Below are 21,041 nucleotides of genomic sequence, written 5' to 3'. Positions count from 1 at the left end.
CATCTGCACCCAAGGAAGAAGCTGAGTGTCACCGCTGGGCCAGGCTCAAGGATTCAGAACCAAGACTTGTCCCTGAGCCCCAGAGTCCCCATTCCAAAATGTGCCATGGAGGAATCAGCTGGAGCTGTAAGTCCCAAGGCCCTGGCCCCCAAGCCCCCCCCCCGCCCACACATACCGCATCGGCCACATCGGCCTCCTTCCCCTGCTCTTTCCCTCCCATGAAAGAGGTCCAGGCTGCAAGACACTGTCCCCGCACCCCCGGCTCCACATCCCACATCGGAGAGGGGAGCTGAATATTCAGTATCTGGGGAGACAATAAAAATCCCAGGAAGAACCTGGCTAAGGCAATTACCTCTGCATAAATGCATATATTATTCATCCGTGGCTTTGAATATATAAATAATACTGATACAATTTGCATGCGTTAAAAGGAGATGTAATTACCCACTGATGCCTGTGAGTGCCTGGTACCCGCTGGCCACATCCCGGGTCTGCTGCCCCGCCCCCAGGAGCCCACCTTTGCCCTTTCCAGAGGCAGAATATATCACATGTGGGTTTTGTGCAGTTGTTAGGAAGCCGGTCTTTGATGTCCTTGGGGCTTTGGTTGGAGTGGGCTTTTCTTTTAAGATCCCGTGGGCTGTGGCAGCTACTCTGTTCTTAAAACTTTGGGCTATTTTAGTATTATAACAGCTGCTTTTAAAATCATATTTTTGGTAACAAAAAACATCGCACGTTCATTGTATAAAATTTGAAAGATATGCAAAAGCTTGAAAAAAGAAGAGCTCATTCATTATCTTGCTGCCCAGATGTAAGCACGGTCCCTATTTGTCTGATTTCCTGCCAGTCTTCTTTTTTGATGCAGAGATAAACTTTAATTTTCCAAACTCGGGATCGTATTATACATAATGTTTTGTAACCTGCTTTTATCTTTTACAATATGTCATGAACAGATGAAGAAATATAAAAGGCTAATAAATAAGAAAAGATGCTCAACCTCATAGTAATTAAGGAAGATACAAATTAAGGAAGATACAAAAAAGAAGAGATAAATTTTCACCCATCACACTGTTAAAGATTTCAAGGAATAATACCCACTGCTAGTGTCTGCATGTAGAAACAGGCTCCCTCCAACAATTCTTGCTGGCAGGAGTGTAAATTGGAACCCTTTCTGGAAGGGTAATTGAGCAATATGTACCAGAAGGCTTAGAAATATGCATGCCTTTGCCCTCTGAAAATCCATTCCTTAGAATTTAAATAATCACAGAGATAGAAGAAGATATAACAATGTGAACTGTAGTGTTTTATCATAACAAAAAATTAGAAACAGCTTTAATAGTCCAGCATTGGGAATTACTGTAATAAGTTATGGTCTATCTACAAAGCAAAATCCCATGCAGCCAATTATAATGAAAACACACACACACACACACACCCCTTATACAATCAAGAGTAAAAAGGTGTTCCTAAAGTATTTATGTTGGGACTTCTGGCTAAATGTGGTAGGTTGAGGAAATGTTTTTATTTCCGCTTCCTCCTGCCACGCTACTAGAAGGAATGAAAATGACATAGACCCATGAGGACCAAGTGAACATGAGAGGAGATGAGAAGCATCAGTACCTTTTTGGGAAGTGGAAGGAGGATGAGGAGTTTAGAAAAGCTGGAAAGGATGAGCCTTGAGCACAGAACCAGCAGAGCACAGCACTCCAGAAAGATATAAGGGCCGGAGCACCAGTATCAGGCAAGTCCCAGGCCTCAGCTCTGGAGAGCGGCACTGGTCAGAGGTGGGGCAGAGAAGGAGGGACCAGCAAAGGGGACTGGGAAGGGGCATCAGGGGGAAGGGGGGGGACCAGGAAGGGGACCAGGAGAGTTCAAGGAAAAGAAAGGGTCTCAAGGAGCAGAAAGCGACCAATTGTGGCAACTGTGGCTGCTGAAACGTCCCATGACAGCAGGTCTGCAAATGGAGGGTTAGCCACGTGGCGGTTGTCAGTGAACGTGAAGAGAATCATTTCAGTGGAATGGCCGAGGTGGAGGCCATATGAAAGTGAGTTCAAGGCAGAGCAAGAGGAGAGGAACTAGAGCATGCATTCAGACCAGCCCTGCCCAATACGGGCAGAATGCAAAGCTACAGATGTAATTTTAAACTTCTTAGTAGCCACAAGTAAAAAAAGGAGAAAGAAATGGGTGAGATTAATTTTCTTAATAGATTTTTATCTAAGCAATAGATAGAAAATATTATCACTTCCACATATAATCAATATACAAATTACTAAATGAGATATTTTGTATTCTTTTTCAAACATTTTTTTTTAAGATTTTATTTATTTATTTGACAGAGAGAGATCACAAGTAGGCAGAGAGGCAGGCAGAGAGAGAGAGAGGAGGAAGCAGGCTCCCTGCTGATCAGAGAGCCTGATGCGGGACTCGATCCCAGGACCCCAAGATCATGACCTGAGCCGAAGGCAGCGGCTTATCCCACTGAGCCACCCAGGCGCCCCTTGTATTCTTTTTCAAATGGAGTCTTTGAAATCTGTTGTATATTTTACCTTTAGGGGCGCCTGGGTGGCTCAGTGGGTTAAAGCCTCTGCCTTCGGCTCAGGTCATGGTCTCAGGGTCCTGGGATCGAGCCCCGCATCGGGCTCTCTGCTCAGCAGGGAGCCTGCCTCCCCCCCCCCTCTGCCTGCCTCTCTGCCTACTTGTGATTTCTGTCTGTCAAATAAATAAATTAAAAAAAAAAAAAAAAACCTTTAAAATACATCTCAGTTTAGGGACACCTGGGTGGCTCAGTTGGTTAAACAGCTGCTCAGGTCATGATCCCAGGGTCCTGGGATCGAGTCCCACATCGGGCTCCTTGCTCGGCAGGGAGCCTGCTTCTCCCTCTGCCTCTGCCTGCCTCTTTGTCTGCCTGTGCTCACTCGCTCTCTCCCTCTGTCTCTGGCAAATAAATAAATAAAATCTTAAAAAAAAAAATACATCTCAGTTTAGCTGGCCACACTGCCAGTATGCGCTAGCCTAGAGGAGGGTGAGAGAGAGGCCCAGGCTGCAATCAGGTAAAACCAAAGCTTGTGCAACAGGTGTGAGGGCCTGCACCCATTCAGCTCCTTCCACTGCTTACCTCCAAGAGCTCTAACAGCCAGAGTCCAACCCAAAAGGAAGAGCGGAACATTTTTTTTTAGTTTGTTTGGGTTTGGTTTTGGTTTGCCTTTTTTTTTTGCTTCTGAGAAGTGGTAAGGTCTTTTTTTTTTTTTTTTTTAACATTTTACTTATTTATTTGACAGACAGCGAGAGCAGGAACAAAGCAGGGGGAGTGGGAGAGGGAGAGCAGGCTTCCTGCTGAGCAGAGAGCCCGATGTGGGGCTCGATCCCAGGACCCTGGGATCATGACCTGAGCTTAAGGTAAATGCTTAAGGACTGAGCCACTCAGGTGCCCCAAAGTGCTAAGGTCTTAAAGAAAAGATTTATGGATTTATGGATACTAACATTTGGGAGTGGGGTCAGTTAAATGGCCAAAGCCCCATCTGGCCACTGCCTGGTGAAACTGACCAGTTGACAGATTACATCTATGCACACAGGCCTTCTCAACTGCTTTTTAAAGCCCTACGTTTTTTTTTTCTTTAAAGATTTTATTTATTTATTTGACAGAGAGAGAGAGAGAGATATCACAAGCAGGCAGAGAGAGAGGAGGGAGCAGGCTCCCCGCTGAGCAGAGAGCCCAATGCGGGACTTAATCCCAGGACCCTGAGATCACGACCCAAGCTGAAGGCAGAGGCCCAACCCACTGAGCCACCCAGGCACCCTAAAGCCCTACTCTTAAATATGAAAGATTAAAAGGCACCAAACATCACCTTCTGGTACTTAATACGGTAGACAGTCCTTGAAACACAGAGGCCCAAAATAATAGAAACAGAGGAATCAAGGCAATGCAGGAAGTAGAAGGAAACTTAGAAAAACAATCATTAAACTCCTCAGATGGATGAGAGAAGACATTGCAGCCATGAATTATATACCTGCAAGAGAAATAAAGGAAAAGACAAAGCTCTGCCACATGCAGAATTGAAAACACGGTAACAAATGTAAAAATTAAATAGAAGAATTCAAAGAAAACATTGAAGAAATGTCCCAGGTAGGCACTCCTCTCCCCTAAGAGGCAGGGAGTAAAAAAAAAGAAGGGAAAAAAGATTCAAAACTTGAGGATCAATTGAGGAAATTCAACATCTCACTAACAGGAGCTCTAAGAAAGGAAAACAGAGCACACAGTGGGGAGGAAATTATGAAAGAAACAACAGAAGACAAGTTCTTGGAATTAAGGATGTGAGTTCCCAAACTGAAAGACCCCCTGAGGATGCGGGGCAGTGACTGAAAAAGCCCCACCCCCAACACTGCAACATTTCAGAGCATGAGGCCCCAGAAAATCAATCCAAACTTCCAAAAAGGGAAAGAAACCAGTCACACACAAAGAATGGCGCCAAAGTTCTCAACAGTAACAGTGAAAATGGAAGACAATGGAGTCAATGTGGTGATAGTTCTGAGAGAAGAAGATTTTTAATCCAGAAGCCAAGATGCAGCCCAAAGAGAGCGTAACTGTGAGAGGAATGGAGCACATTCAGAAGGGGGCAGTCTTCTCGTACATCATTTTCAGGGAGTTCCTGAGGGAGGCCTGTTGGTCACTTTCTGGTCACTTTCAGGCCAACTGGTCACTTTCTGCTCCTCGAGACCCTTTCTTTTCCCTGAACTCTCCTGGTCCCCTTCCTACTGAAATGCAGTAGGGAAGGAGGGAGTCCCAGGGTCTGAGAACAGAAAGACCAAGGAACTCCAGCTGAAGAGTGGGCCCCCAAACACAGGAATTCCAACACAAAGAGCTGGCAGAACACCTGCTGTGTCCACCCATGTGAAAAAGAATGTCCAACAGGTCTCAGATCTTTTGAATAGTGACAATGACATAAAACTCTAAGCAAATAAAAACAAAAACAAAAACAAAAAGCAGCTCAGCAGCTATCTCCTGCCAGTTGCCTGAGAAAGGAAATACAAGTATACATAGTACACTCCCTGGCCCTGCAGCGAGGGCCAAACCTGACTGCGAGAACTTGAGCAGAGAACCCAACTGGATCCACCCAGATGTCTCACCGAAGGAACTGTGAGCAAACACACGGGCAATGTTGTAAGCAACTAAGTCCGTGGTGACAGGTCACACGGCAATAGGAAAGCAAGATAGCTTACAGCCATAAGCATTTGTTTGGTTCATCCGTATTCAGGTCTGCTGGATGGTTCTTCCAGTTTTAGCTGGGCTCACTCAGTGGTCCCTAGCCAGCTGTGGGTTGGGGAGGCAGCTCTGCAGACCCGAGCTGGTCTCTCTCTAAGCTTTGGGGTCTGCAGTTTGTAGACCTATGTTGGATGGCCTAAGCTGAGATAACCAGGCTTCACATCATGGCCTCTTTCAGCCTCCAGGAGGCCAGCACATTTGTTCCTACAACCGCTGGACTCGGTTCTGAGACAGAGCAGGAGCTGCCAGGCCTCTTGAGCAACCAGCACACCACTGTTTCTGCTGCCTTCTGTTGGCTAAAGCAAGTCAAAAGCCCAGCCCACATTCAAGGGTGACAAACAGACTTGCCCTCTTGATAGGAGTTTCTGCAAAGTCACGCATCAGGGGGAAGGGGGGACCAGGAAGAGGACCAGGAGAGTTCAAGGAAAAGAAAGGGTCTTTCTTTTCAAATTGCCACAATTGTCACAGAGGGTGTAGACACAGGAAGGTGGAAAAACTGGGGCCACAATCGATCTCCCTCACTGTCTCATCCCTAAAAAATCCCTGTTTTGAATCTCAAGTCATCCCACGAATTTGCTCTCTGCCCCAGACTGTTGCTGCAATCTACAGATTCCGTGCCACTTCCCATTCTCATCTTTGATGCTTTCAATACCCTCCCAGATGATCCTTCTAACCTTCTGGGCTCTCAGTGTCCAAGTTCTTTTCCTCCTAAGACCCCTTCCGCTCTATCTCAGGCACTGTACCCTATGATCACACTCCAGACTTCTGTGTTACCAGCAGCCTACCCCCGATCACCGCCATAATTTCCACCCTACTCTCCAAACATCACCTCTCTCTCCAGCCCACGCCTTCTCTAGGGCCTCATTCTCAACTATCCTTTGCCCCCGAAGAGATTTACAAGCCCTGGTATCCCCTTTTCACTGTTCCTACCTGCTCTCTTCCTTACTCAGCTTCAAGTTCACAGCCAATCATTAAATTCTTTCTTGTCTTCACCCTCATCTTATTCCTCTCTCACATTGGGATCCACATGTGGCAAAACCACTGCCAAGTTCCATCCAATTTCTTCCCTGCTTCCAATCAGCTCAATGGAACTGGAGAAAAGCATGCAACCGTGAGACATGGAGAAAAGCATACGACTGCTCTCACTTTAAAATTATGACCAGGAGTCTCCATGGCCTTGATGTGGCCCAGCAACTGTTCTGCATTTCCCCCATGCATTCCTTCTCCCACCCTGTAGACCCTTGCAAAATCTTCTCTGCTTGACTTTTCCCTCTGGCACCTCACCTGCCATCCTCTCCACAGGAATCCACCACTGCACACCTCCACCCACCAGCACATGGACCCATGTACTCTCTGGCTTCCTTCCTGTCACTCTAGACCATCACTTCAACCCTCCATTTGAGCATGAGGTTCTGCCTTTCTTGTCACACAAGGGCACTGCCCAGTAATCCCCCCCCACCTCTCCTCTGTCACCAAAGTTCCCTCCCAATGGGAAGGAACTTTGAACGTGCTCCCATTTCTCCCTTACAAAAAACAACTTTGGATTCCATCTGCCTTTCAACTACGGCCCTATTTCTCAACTCCCTTTTGCAGCAAAATCCTCAAAAATGTTATCATTTATATCAATTTTCTCGACTTTTCTTCCTTACGTTCCCCTAAACCTACCATCCCTTGGAAGCCACTGACATCCAACCCATCAGCTACTTCCATGCTGCTAATTCTGGGGGTCAGCTCTTGGTCCCCCACTTTTCCTGGCATCCCAGGAGCATCTGTCACAGTAGCTCAGCCTCCTGGAAACATTTCCTTCTCTTGGCTTCCAGAACAGCGCACGCTCCTGGTTTTCCTCTGCCTCACAGCCGTTCACCTTTTTTACTGAGCGTCCTCGCAACTGCTCCCGTTCCCACCTAGCTCCGTAATCCATCCTCCTTAAACCTCTAGGATGATCCTCCCGAAGTCCAAATCTCATCCTCACAGATCCTGTGAGAGCAGACTTTCCTTTTTTTAAGGTTTTATTTATTAATTTGACAGAGAGACAGAGAGAGAACACAAGTAAGCAGAGCAACAGGCAGAGGGAGAGAGAGAAGCAGATGCTCCTCAGAGCAGGGAGCCTGACGCGGGGCTCGATCCCAGGACCCTGGAATCATGACCCAAGCCAAAGGCAGGTGCGTAACCAACTGAGCCACCCAGATGCCCCTGAGAGCAGACTTTCTTAAACCAGTGTATGTGACAAACTATTTTTGTGCCATCACACGGAAAAGGTTAGTAAGAACTGAGCTGGAAAATTTCTTAAAGTGTTTTTTTTTTGCAGGATGAGCCTAGGGGTATAGCCTGATATCAGCTGCTTTCACGCCAGACAACAAAGGCATAAAATGCTTAAGTCACAAAATCTTTCCTTCATAACTTGCCTCATTGTTGTCTAGTACTCACTGGTTTAGACAAGTCTGGGCAAGTCAAATTTTGCTTCTTCAGAGACAACTTTTTCGTCTGTCTATATCTCTATGGGGCTTTATTCTTATAATTAAACATGTCTATGCATATATCTCTTAAAACTAATTTATATATTTTAACCTGTGAGTTTACTAATTTCTTCATTTTTGAAGTATTCTTCCCCTATATCTTTAATTATATATCTGGTTCATTTTCTTTTCTTATTCAAGGATATTAATGCAGCAATATTTATTAAATACTTATTGATTATTAATTAATTGGGTCTCCCTCTTTTTTGTCATTTCTATCAATCATTTTGAAAAATCTCTTTTCCTCCCCTTGGCTTTCAAAAGAGCTTGTCAAGTTTTCTTCTACAAGACAGCTTCGGTTTTCTGCAGTGAGGATTTTAAAATCATTGTTTCTAAGAATGTTGATTTTTAACTATGTGATTTTATTTTTACTTCTGTTTATAGTTCTAGATCAGATGCCACTCTTGTTTTTATTTCTGCTAACCTCATCGCTTTTCAACTCTATCCTTGGTCTTATCATATTCTGTTTTTCTAATGCTCTTGCTTTCCTGACTTTTATTGAGAGAACAAAGCAAATACTTTCTAAAATTTACTTTGGTTTCCTGCGGCAAAATTTCTCTAAATATTTGTTCTTCCCAGACAGTGTACATTTCACAGAGTCTTTTTACAACCAATGCTGCCCCCACCTTCCCCGGTTACTCGTCTTTACTCTTTACCACAGAACATGCTGGAGGCTCCTCTTTGCTTCTGCTCCTACCTCACCCAGGAAGGCTGTTCCCTATGAACAGGCCTCAGGCATCGTTCTGATGGGTTCTTGTTTCTCAGTTTGATCATCTGGCATGGATGTGGTGACTTGATAAGGAATGTCCTAGTGGAACTGCCAGGTTATAAGGAACACAATATTCCTGGACACTGAATGCTCTGTAGTTATTTCCTGGTAGGAAACAATCAATGAACAACTATAATTCCCAGGAATCACCCCTCCTCTCCTGGTTCTGTTTCCTCAAGCTCCTCAATCCGCTGGGGGTGGCACAAGCAGCTCTTCAGAGAGGTCTTAATTTGGACATGGGAGAATAATGCAGGGGTGGGAGGGGGTCCCTGGACTGGCTACTGAAAATCTTGCCCCTGGGCTGGCAGATTTTTGAATAAGAGCCCTGGTCCCAAGCACTACTGAAATTCTCTCTCCTTTTTTGTCTGACTTTTTTGTCTGATGATAGGAGACTTAAAGGCCCATCTAGAAAGTACTTTGGCTTATTTTACAAACTGGCAGAGTCCCTGTTATATTCTAGGCACTCAAATCCATCTCGTCATTTTATCCAGAATAATAAATTAGGTAAGTACTAATATTATCCCATTTTACAGATGAGGACGGTTATAAACACATTTCCAAGGTCATTTGGCTGGTGAGTGACAGAGCTAGGATTCAAGAGCAGGAGTATAGAGCTAAATGCCCATCTGTCTCTCTCTCTCTCTCAGTTCCTTTCTCTAACTGAAATCTACATAACATAAAATTCACCACTGAAAAGTGTATGATTTAGTGGCATTTAGTATATCCACAGTGTTCTTCAACCACCAACCACAAACCGTATTTAGCTGCCAAACATTTTCATCACTCCAAAATAAAGCCCCAAATCCAAACCCATGAAGCAGTCACTCTTGAGTTCCCGCTGCTCCTGCTGATCTCTCTCTCCCAGTCATGCTGGAAACCCCATCTTTGCTGGTGGCCCTGCTGCCATCAGGGAGAGGGCACGGTGAACACTGCCTCCCCAGCCTGCCTCGGGCCCTTCCTGACGCTCCCCAGCAACCTTGGCCCAGACCACTCACCTCACCAGCAGGACAGAAGGAGCCTTGCCCCCCGGGTCAGCCCTGATCCCTGCCTGGGCCCTGCAGCCTGAAGCCCTTCTCCAATGCCCTGTCCTAACTGTTAGATGCCTGCTTCAAGCCCAGCATTGCCCTTTTGTGCAAAGCCTGGAGTCCCGATGGCATGGAACCCAGACCCTCTACCCTTACTACCACCAGGGTTAAGACAAGGAATGTGAGACTCCCCGAGACCATGCAACATGGAGCACAAAGGCCCCCCTTTCCAGTCCCCGCCCTCCATTCCACACAGCTCAGCCTCTCCCCTCCATTCCTGACCTGTGGCCCTACATCCTGCATTATCCCCCTCAGGGGTTTCACTGTCTGTGGGGACCCCTCTCAGCCCCACACTATCTTGCTACTCGGAGCTCCTCAGGGCCAGTGGCTGTGAGCACTCGTTGAGCTTATGCCCCGGCTCAACACAGGGAGCCAGAGGAATTTGGGTTGAAGTCCATCTTCCTTGAACACGCTCACTTGGCAGCAATCCATGTGCCCCTTTGGAACCCTTTGTCTCCACATAGAGAGAGGTTTCTGGAGCCAAAACATCTTCAGTCTGATCCTGCTGCAGCCAGAGAGAAACCCTGTCTGGCAACCTTGCAGACAGGTCACTTGCTTGTGTCTGGATTTAGTCCACATTAATGGCCACAAAGCAGCCTGAAATTAATGATGGGGAGACCCGAAGACCTCTCCCATTAGCCAGCCTTGATGGCGGCATGGCCAACAGACGTCTCTCTGCCCTTCCCTTCCCAGCTGAGTCAGCCGGGTCTGGAGCCCAGCTAGCATTAGGGTCAGTGAGAATCCTCATTAACAGGACTGCTGGTGGGCTAGCTCCGTCTGTCTTCAGCCATGTCCCCTTGTGCGCCTTTTCTGACATCTCTCAGTCCCCTCCATAGAGTCTCCATGCTCCTCCAAGTTGTGAAGGCAAAAATGACATGACATGTGCAAGGTGCCCGGATCACAGAAAACATGGTCAATGCCAACTGCACTTACTGAGGGTAAGTCCACCCGTAGGCATTATTGATGATGACTATTAATTACAAAACTCTACACACACTGCAAAGTCACAGGGTAAGAATGTCTATACACGTACCTACTGGTTGACGTTCCTACTGTCTGCGCTCACATCTACATCCACACACCTTCCCTCCCTCCCTCCCTGAGTCACCAGCGCATCACTGAGCATCCTCTTGGGGCTCTAGGTCTATCAGGGGAGATGCGACCTTGATCAGGTGAGGTCAGCGTATGTCCCCATGTGCCTGTCCCAATGTGTGTGCAAACTGATGCAAGGCTACGGGTGCCTATCTCTATGGGTCCGTGTGTGTGTGTGTGTGTGTGTATGAGTCTGCTCGGGCCACCACAACAAAATCCCACAGTCTGAGTGGCTTAAACAACAGACAACTGTTTTCTCACAGTTCTGAAGGCTAGAAGTCCATGATCAAAGTGCCAGCAAATCTGGTATCTGGTGAGGACTCTCTTCCTGGCTTATAGACAGCTCTCCTTCTTACTTGTCTTCACATGGCCTTCCCTCTGCACACGCAGAGAGAGAAAGAGAGAGAGAGAGAAATAGAGAAATAGATCAATCTCTGCTGTCTCTTCCTTTTCTTATATAAGGGCACCTTATCAGTCCTATCAGATTAGGGACCCACCCTTACAACTTCATTTAACCTTCATTACCTTCCCAAAAGTCCAAATATAGGCCTACTGGGGAGTTAGGACCTTCGCATATGGGTTGGGGGGCAGGGCACAATTCAGTCCATTGCCATGTAGGACTTGCGTGTGTGTGTATGTTTGTATGTGTTCGCTCCTGTGAATGTATGCATGTATGTCCTGGCCTAATGTCCACATGCCTGCCTGCTCATGTGTTTGTGTGTCTCCTTGTGCAGCTGGTGGGGGGGGGGGAGAGGGCAGTGAGGAGCCGCACCTGCCAATCACCCCCTCCCACCTGAGGCCCAGCGCCAACAGAATCAAGTGTGGGCTCCTCTCTGCCGATCAAGATCTATAAATAAAGTTGTCTCCCTGGCATGTTCCACACCACATGCGGCTCTTTAATAAAATTGGCTGAGATTTGTGGATAAGCCTGAAGCAAAGTCAATGCTCGGTGTCAATCCCACGCTAAGAGGGGCCTTCAGGGGTCAAGCTGCTTCCTGTATATGATTCCATATCAAAGATATGTCAGCCGGGTGCTAACCAGCTCCTGGAGCGCAGGGAAACTCTGAGCTCTGACCAGGTTCACGCTAGGGTCCTCTGGCTGGGGTGCCACGTAGGAAGTGGGGGTGGGGGTGCAGGGACACCTCCAGAGCCCAGAGCCAGCCCTTCTAGGGAGTCAGCTATTCCTCAGTGGCGCTGGGACTAACTCTGACTTCGCTGTCTGAGCACCAGGAAGGAGGGAGGCAGCAGCTTCTCCCCAGCTACTCTTTAAAAACCTCCATCTTTCTGGGCTAGAAGAGGCATGTTTGGAGGGGTGCAGACAGTGTCTCTCTGGGTCTCTGCTACTCCAGAGGAGTGGAGGGGAGCCTCTGCTCAAAGCCACAGCTACAGTCTTACGAACACATGTTGGGGTCCCTGGGATTCCCCGAGCTCCCAGTTGAGAGCTGAAGGAAACTGGGTGTACGGAGGAGCTAAGGGATTCTGTCCACTCTGGGCCACTCGGGGAGGAAGCACATCTAATAGGCATGCTGGCCACACTCAGTGAGGCAGAAAGAGGGGAAATCAAAAGAAGTTTGGTTTAATTAAGTATCAGGAAAGATTTATGCAACTTCCTCTCCTTGTCATAAATATTAATGAGGCCAGCCAGCAGCCGGCTCCTGCAGCATCCGCTAGCTGGCTGGGGAGAGCTGAAGAGGACAGGGCTGGGGTGAGGAGGCCAGCAGCTGCCCCTACACACACACACACACACACACACACACACGCAGATGTTGGGTGAAGTCCCCTGCCAAGCACCTGGCCACTTGGCCAGGAGGTCCAGGAAAGTCAGGCTGGGTCCAGTGGGACCAGGAAGGGCACCAGTGGGGTGCCCTTCACTATCTTGTGGCCGAGTCATCTCGGGTCAGGAGTCACACCTGAGTGGACAGGGAGCGATGGGGTGGGAGGGTCTGGGGGACCTAGGGCAGCATTCCAGGCTCAGTGGGTCTGGGAGTGGAATGGAGGACAGTGGTCCACTTCCCGAAATGGGAGCTCGGATGCTGAGGGAGCTACCTACCAAGCTGCTACGGGTGGCCTGTGTGCTCTCATTCAGCAGATCCTAATTCATATTCCTAATTCAATACACCAGATCACCAGATCCAGGGCCCCCTACATTCTATTGGCCAAAGAAAATTTCAAGGCAACTTGGATTCAAAGAGCAGGAAACAGCCACCTCCTGAGGGGAGCAGCCGCAGAGTCACAGGGCAAAGGGCTTGGATACAGTGAGGGATGAATAAGAATTGAGGGCATATTTCCAATCTCACTAAACCTCACGCTCTAAACCTCCAGACTTTCTAGACCCCGCTCTGGCCAGAGGGCTTTACTCACCAGGTGTCATTCCAAGAGAGAGTGACCAAGCCCCCGACATGTGGCCCGTCACCCTTCCCACATCACTGTATTAAAGATCCCTACAGTCGGGTTCCCCTCTTCCTTCCCTCACCCCCACTGCTCATTCTCCGTTACTGCCCCCACCTCCGTGGACTCCTCTGAGCTGCTACGTGGACCATGGGCAAGGGGGAGGGGCTTGGCAAGTACGTGCTGAGGTCCAATGCTGCGACCACCTGGGATGGGGAAGTCAATCGTTCCTTCCTGCAACACCAACCTACAGCTTTGGGCAACCTCCCAAAGGACTGCAGCTTCTGTGCAAGATGCACTTGGTGTTTGGATCAGGGGTGGCTAGAGATCTCTGCCACGTCACCTACGGAGCATACCCTGGTGCAGTCAGCTAAGATAAGTAGAGCCACTGCCATGCTCCAACCCAGAGATGCTGTGGGGTGAAAACCTGACCCAAACCCTTTCCAGTGCACCAGGAGTTAGGAAGAAGGCAGCCCAGAACCTGTCCCTGGGAAGCAAGAAGGCCAGGCTGCATAAGCCAGACACCAAGACCCTCCATTAACAAAAAACATATGCAAAGATAAAATGATGAAGAATTTCAAGAAAGCAACACAGTTTCAAGAAGTAGCTTGGCTTAGCTGGTGTGGTGTTTCTCTCTTTTGGAATATTTTTGAGGTGGGAAAAGGAAGAGAAGCCACGGATAAACACAGGCTTTTTTCCTCATGTAGCTGTTATGTACTTGAAGTTTTTGAGGCAAAAAAAGTTGTCTTTTAATTGGTAAGTAATGACATAATTTTTTAAACATTACTTTATATTAAACATGTATGTGTGGGGTGCCTAGTGGCTCAGTCAGTTAGGCGTCTGATTCTTGGTTTCAGCTCAGGCATGATCTCGGGGTTGTGAGACGGAGCTCACACGCAGGGCTCCATGCTGAGCGTGGAGTCTGCTTAGGATTCTCTCTCTCTACCCCTTCTTCCCCTGCTAACTCATTCACGTGCATGCTCTCTAAAAAAATGTGTGTGCACGTGTTTACATGTAGAGATAGACAACACAGAACGCAAAATGTGCATGACATTTTAGAAACAAATAATATATATTCTCTTGCCTCCTAGAGGCCACTTGAGGCGATGCCTCCCGCTCTTTGTAAACATTCTCTATTCTCTTGCACTTAAGGGCCACTTTGAAGGAAATGTTTAGCCCACACACCTAGTGTTTCATTAGAGTCAGGCGGACTTCAGTTCAAGATCCTGCTCACCTCTCTGAACCTTACTGTTTTCATCTGTGGCATAAAGTATTTCAATTCCAATCGCAAGATTATAAAGTAACTTTACAGGGGCACCAGGCTGGCTCAGTTGAGATTCCAACTCTTGCTTTTGGCTCAGGTCATGATCTCAGGGTCTTGAGATAGAGCCCCGCATCTAGCTCTGCGCTGGGCATGGAGTATGTTTGGGATTTTTTCTCTCTCTCCCCCTGCCTCTTCCTCACCCCTGCTCACATGCACCTGCATACTCTCTCTCTTAAAAAGTAAAAAATATAAAATGACTTTACAGTGAGGCTGTGTTTCATTCATCATTACATCCTTTGTGCCTATCACAGTGCTTAGCACACAGTAGATGCTCAATCAACAAGCGTTGAGTAAAATTAAGTTGAAATCTGGCTAGTATCTCTTAAGAATAAATTCCTAAAAGTGAAATTTCTAGGTCAAAAGGTATGTACTTTTAAAAAAAGATTTTATGTTTACTTTAGAGCAGTTTTAGATTTATAACAAAACTGAGAGGAACGTACAGAGATTTCCAACATAAGCCCCGCCCCCACACATGCACAGTCTCCCCCGTTATCAATATGCTCCATCAAAGTGATACATCTGTGACCACTGGTGAACCTACACTGACACATTATAATCACCCAGCCCATGGCTTACATTAGAGTTCACTCTTGGTATTGTAAATTCTATGCAATTGGATGCATGTCATTACACAGCACTACAATATCAGAGAGTATTTCACTGCCCTAAAAATCCTCCATGCTCTCTATTAATCCATACCCTCAATGCCAACCCCTGGCAACTACCAATCTTTTTACTATCTCTATAGGTTGTGCCTTTTCCAGAATGTCATCTAATTGGAATCATATAGTGTGTAGCTTTTCCCCTTCATAGTATATGCACTTAAGGTTCCTCCAGGTCTTTTCATGGCTTGGTATCTCATTTCTTTTTATCACTGAATAATAGTTCATTGTCTGAACGGACCACCATTCATTTATCCATTCACCTACTAAAGGACTCATCTTGGTTGTTTCTGGGTTTTAGAAAGTATGAATAAAGCTGCTGTAAACACCCATGTGCTGGTGTTTGCGTAAGTTTTCAACTTCTTAGAGTAAATACCAAGATGTGTGACGGATAGGTCAGATGGTAAGGGTGTTGTTCCAAAGTGAAAACAGCTGATGGGAATGCTATGACTGAGAATTCCGGCTACTCCAAATCCTCACCAGCACTTGGAGCTGTCAATGTTCCGGATTTGGACCATTCTAATAGCTGTTTAGTGGTATCTCACTGTTATTTTAATTTGTACTTCCCTGATAGTGGATGTGAAGCAGGTATGTACATTTCTCACTCTGAAACATTTTGCCAAATTACTGCCCACAGATATTTTATATATTTACTGTTTTCTCACACCTACCTTGTGTTATCAAGATTCTGATGTCTGACATTCTGATAAAATGAAAAAGAGTATGCAGCTATAGATTTTTATTTCTGTTATGAGTGGGACTGAGCATCTTCTCATTTGTTTAAGAAACATTTGAATTTGTCCTTTTAGATGGCTTCCTCTAACATCTCTTTGCCCTTAGTGCTTCTGGTCCATCATTGGGTTTTTAAAACTTATTTGTAGGCATTCTTTATGTTAAAGAAACTAGTCATTTATTGACCCATGTGTAGCAAATACTAATCTCTGCTTATTATCCCATCAGGCTGTATTTGTCTTTCACATTAAAAATTATTTTCTTTACTTCAATTTAATAACTTTTTAAAATGTTTCTGGGTTTTATGTCTTATTTAGAAAACTCTCTCTTGATAAGATTATTACTTTTTAATCTCAATTTTTATAATATCTTTTGAGTTTTTCAACTTTTTATATTTAAACATTTGAGGGTCATGGAATTTATTTTGATGGAAGGAGTGAGGTAGGGATCCAAGTTAGCTACTTTTCAGATGGTTGCCAAGTTATCCAAATACTATTTATTTAATAACCCATCCTAAGATGTGTTGCCTTTATCATACACTAAATTCTCATGAGAGAGAGGGAGAGGTGAGAACGTAGGGAGATACAGCTAACAGAGCAGAGACTTGCAAGTGGAAACAGCAGCAGGAACTAGTGGCAAGTTAAGAAAACATAAACTGTAATGAACATATTGCTGGAGGTTCAGTATGGACAAATCTGAGAATTAAAAACTCCAGAAAAACCCAGTCATAGGGCCTCCACACCACTTTTTTGACTCCAGGAGTTCAACCACTCTCTCATAGTAAATATCAGAGAAAAGTCACCTCCTGCTTCTGGCAGGAAAAGGAGAAAAGGAACCATTCTGAAATATGCCAGAGTATTCTGATCTTCTTAACAAGAGCTGTCCCTAGGAGAAAATGAGTGCACCAAAACCCAACTGATCTGAAATACCCAATTCTTTAGCCATCCTGTCTCACCTAAACGGGAGGGGAGAAACTGAGAAACACTTGTGAAGTTTAGAGTCCAAAGGCACAGGTTCTCTAAAAGGCTGTGATCCAATTACAGGAGTATAGAGTGCTTCCCCTTCCTCCACACCTCACCATAACATTACTAAAGACCTATTTGCAATAGTTTCTTTTACCCAATACATGTTTAACTATCAAGAAAAAAAATTACAAGGCATACTAAAAGACAAAAAATACAACTTGAAGAAATAGAGCAAGCATCGGAACTAGCATACCAGGAATGTTGGGATTATCAGACTAGGAATCTAAAACAACTATGATTAATATGCTAAGGGCTCTTGCAGCACCTGGGTGGCTTAGTTGGTTAAGCATTTGACTCTTGATTTTGGCTCAGGTCATGATCTTGGGTTGGTGAAATCAAGTCCTGCATCAGGCTCCACACTCAGCGGGGAGTCTGCTTGTGGTTCTCTCTCTCCCTCTCTGTCTGCCCCCCCCCCCCCGCTGCTCATGCTCTCTTGCGCTCTCTCTCAAATAAATAAATCTTTTTTAAAAATATGCTAAGGGCTCTAATGTGTAAAATCAATAGCACACAACAATGGCAATGTAAGCAGAGAGATAAAAATCTAAGAAAGAACCAAAAAGAAGTATAGAAATGAAAAACACTATAACAGAAATTTAGAGTGCTTCCATTGGGCTTGTTCATGGACTGCACACGGCTAAGAAAAGAGTCTCTAAGCTTGAGGATGTATAAACAGCAATCTCCAAAATGAATAGCAAAGAGAACAAAGATTGAAAAAAATAAGAGAGGTTATCCAAGGAAGGTGAAGCAACCACAAATGGTAAAACAGGCATAATGGGAATATCAGAGAAAAAGAAAGAAAGGAACAGAAGAAATATTTGAAACAACAATGACTGAAACTTTCCCAAATTATTTTTAAGTACCAAACCACAAATTCAGGAAGCTCAGAGAACACCAAGTGTGATAAATGCCAAAAACAAAAACAAACAAAAAAAAACTATACCCAGGAAGCTGAGATCCTGCCCTTAAAAAGAGAGCATACACAAGTAAAAGCAGCAGTTTGAAAAAATGCCTGGGGTACACAGGAAGAAGAGTTATTTACACATCTCAGAGCATGTACCAGAAGAGCAGCATTTGCAGAGAGACTTTTCCAGGAACAAAGAAGTCGCTGGACACCATCTCCCTCTCCTACCCCCTTGCATAACTTGTTTACGTTAAGCCCTGCCTCACTGTGCTTAGGTGGATCCACCCTTCCCAGTCACAGCTGCTTCAGTCCCAGTGCTGTGGGTACCCTCCCCCAAAAGACTAGCAGAAATCATGCCAAAACCATGACCCATGCATTCTGTAGGGTCTCAGGGGCAGCTGTGGGACCTGTGGAAGCCCTAGGCACACACTGCTAAAACTATGTGTCCCACCCTGGCCAAACATTTCTCACAAGAGTCTCTTCAGATTAGCAGACTGAAGGAAAAAGCAGCCCAGTAACAGGGCACATGAAGCACACACACAGGATATATCCCTGAAGTATCAGGTTCTATTGAACAGAGGACACTGCACTGCAAGGCACGACTTCATGACCTCTACTTCATAAGGCCATAACATTCAAGAGCAGGAAATGTAGCTGACTTCCCTAACACAGAGAAACAGACACAGAGTTAGACACATTGAGGAGACAGAGGACTATGTCCCATATGAAAGAACAGGACAAAACCACAGCAAGAGACCTAAGCGAAATGGATATAAATAATATTCCTGATAGAGAATTTAAAGTAATGATCCTTAAACATACTCAATGGACTTAACAAAAGAATTGAGGACATGAGTGAGACTCTTAACAAAGTCTCAAAACAAAAAAAGAATCAGAGATGAAGAACACAATAAATGGAAATAAAAATACATTAGATGCAATAAATAGGCTGGAGAAAGCAGAGGAATGAATTAGTGAAGTGGAGGGCAGAGAAACAGAAGGTAAGCAAGCTGAGCAGGTAAGAGGAAAGAAATTATGTAAAATGAGAACAGACAGATTGCTCAGTGATTCCATCAAGGGAATCCAGAAGAAGAAGAGAAAGAAAAGAATATAGAAAAATTATTTGAAAAAATAATTATTTGAAATTATTTAAAAAAAACTCAGGGAAGTTTTCAGCTGTTCTGTTCAGTTTTCAATAATTTGAAAAAACTATTTTTTCAAATTATTTGAAATTTTTAAAATATTTTTCAATTAAAATTATTTTAATTAAATTTAATTACATTTAATTTAATTAAAATAATTTGAATTAATTAAAATTATTTTTCAAATTATTTTCAAATTATTTTTCAAATTATTTGAAAAAATAATTTTTTCAAATTATTGAAAACTGAACAGAACAGCTGAAAACTTCCCTGATCTGGAGAAGGGAACAGATATCCTGATCCAGAGGGCATAGATACCCCTTAACAGTATCAACCCATGGTCCACCCCAAGATGCATAATAATTAAAATGGCAAAACGTAGTGATAAAGAGAATTATAAGAGAACCCTAAGGAAAGACAGTTATATACAAAGGAAACTCCATAAGGCTATCAGCAGATTTTTCAGCAGAAACTTTGCAGGTTAGAGAGAATAGCATGATATAGCCAAAGTGCTGAAGAGAGAAAATCTACAGCCAAGAATGCTCTATCAGGCAAGACTATCATTCAGAAGAGGAGGAGAAATAGAGTTCCCCAGACAAACAAAAACTAAAGGAATTCATGGCCAATAAACTAGCCCCACAAGAATTGTTAAAGGGGATTCTTTGAGTGGAAAGGAAAGACCATAAGAGTAAGAAAAATAGGAAGCACAAAAATAAGTATTTTTTAATAAGTATAAGCACAGTAAAAATAAGTATATCTGTAAAAATTAGTCAAGAAACTCACAAAATAAAAGGATGTAAAGAATGACACCATATACCAAAAACATGGGGGGGTGGGGAGAGGAGTAAAAAATGGGCTCAAACATAAATGACCTTCAAGTTAATATGGACTGCTCTATGCAGAAGATGTTATATACAAACCAACCTAATGGTAGCCAAAAATCAAAAACCAGTAATAGATATGCAAAGAATAAAGAGAATGGAATCCAAGCCCATCACGGAAGAAAGCCATCAAACCATAAAAGAGAACAAGAAAAGAAAGGGTCAGAGAGGAACTATAAAAACCACCACAAAACAGTAAAAAAAAATGGCAATAAATATACTTATCAACAATTACTTCGAAGGTAAATGGACTAAATGCTCCAACCAAAAGACCTAGGGTGACAGAATGAATGAAAAAAACAAAAAACAAATGAAAAAAATAAAAAACAAACAAACAAAAAAACCAAGACCCATCTATATGCTGCCTACAAGAGACTCATTCAGACCTAAAGACATGCAGGCTGAAAGTGAGGGGATGGAGAAATACTTATCATATGAATGCACATCAAAATAAAGCTAAAGTAGCAATAACTGAATCAGACAAAATAGACTTTAAAACAAAGACTATAACAAGAGATAGAGAAGGACACTATATAATAATAAAGGGGATTGGGCGCCTGGGTGGCTCAGTGGGTTAAGCCGCTGCCTTTGGCTCAGGTCATGATCTCAGGGTCCTGAGATCGAGTCCCGCATCGGGCTCTCTGCTCAGCAGGGAGCCTGCTTCCCTCTCTCTCTGCCTGCCTCTCCATCTACTTGTGATTTCTCTCTGTCAAATAAATAAATAAAATCTTTAAAAAAAAAAAAAAGCACACCCCATTTAAAAAAAAAAATAATAATAATAATAAAGGGGATAATCCAACAAAAAGATATAACAACTTTAAGTGTTTATGCAGCCAACATGGGAGTACCCATATACATAAAACAGGTAATAAGAAACATAAAGGAGCTAATTGATAGTAATACAATAGTAGTAGGGAACTTTAATACCACACTTACATCATCAATGGATAAATCATCCAAACAGAAAATCAACAATGAAACAGTGACCCTGACACAGTAGACCAGATAAATTTAACAGGCACTTTCAGAACATTCCACCCTAAAACAGAAGAATATACATTCTTCTCATGTGCACATGGAATATTCTCCATAACAGATCACATATTAGGCCAAAAAACAAGTCTCAGCAAATTCAAAAAGACTGAAGTCATACCATGCATCTTTTTTGACCAAATACTATGAAACTAGAAGTTAGCCACAAGAAAAAAGTCTGGATAGGGCACAAATATATGGAGATTAAATAACATGTTACTAAACAATGAAGGGT

This window comes from Mustela putorius, unplaced genomic scaffold (assembly GCF_011764305.1).
Source record: "Mustela putorius furo isolate JIRA1106 unplaced genomic scaffold, ASM1176430v1.1 tig00000596_pilon_pilon_pilon, whole genome shotgun sequence".
Classification (NCBI taxonomy): Eukaryota; Metazoa; Chordata; class Mammalia; order Carnivora; family Mustelidae; genus Mustela; species Mustela putorius.
The sequence above is the reverse complement of the archived record's forward strand: the minus strand, read 5'-3'. Positions refer to the sequence as shown.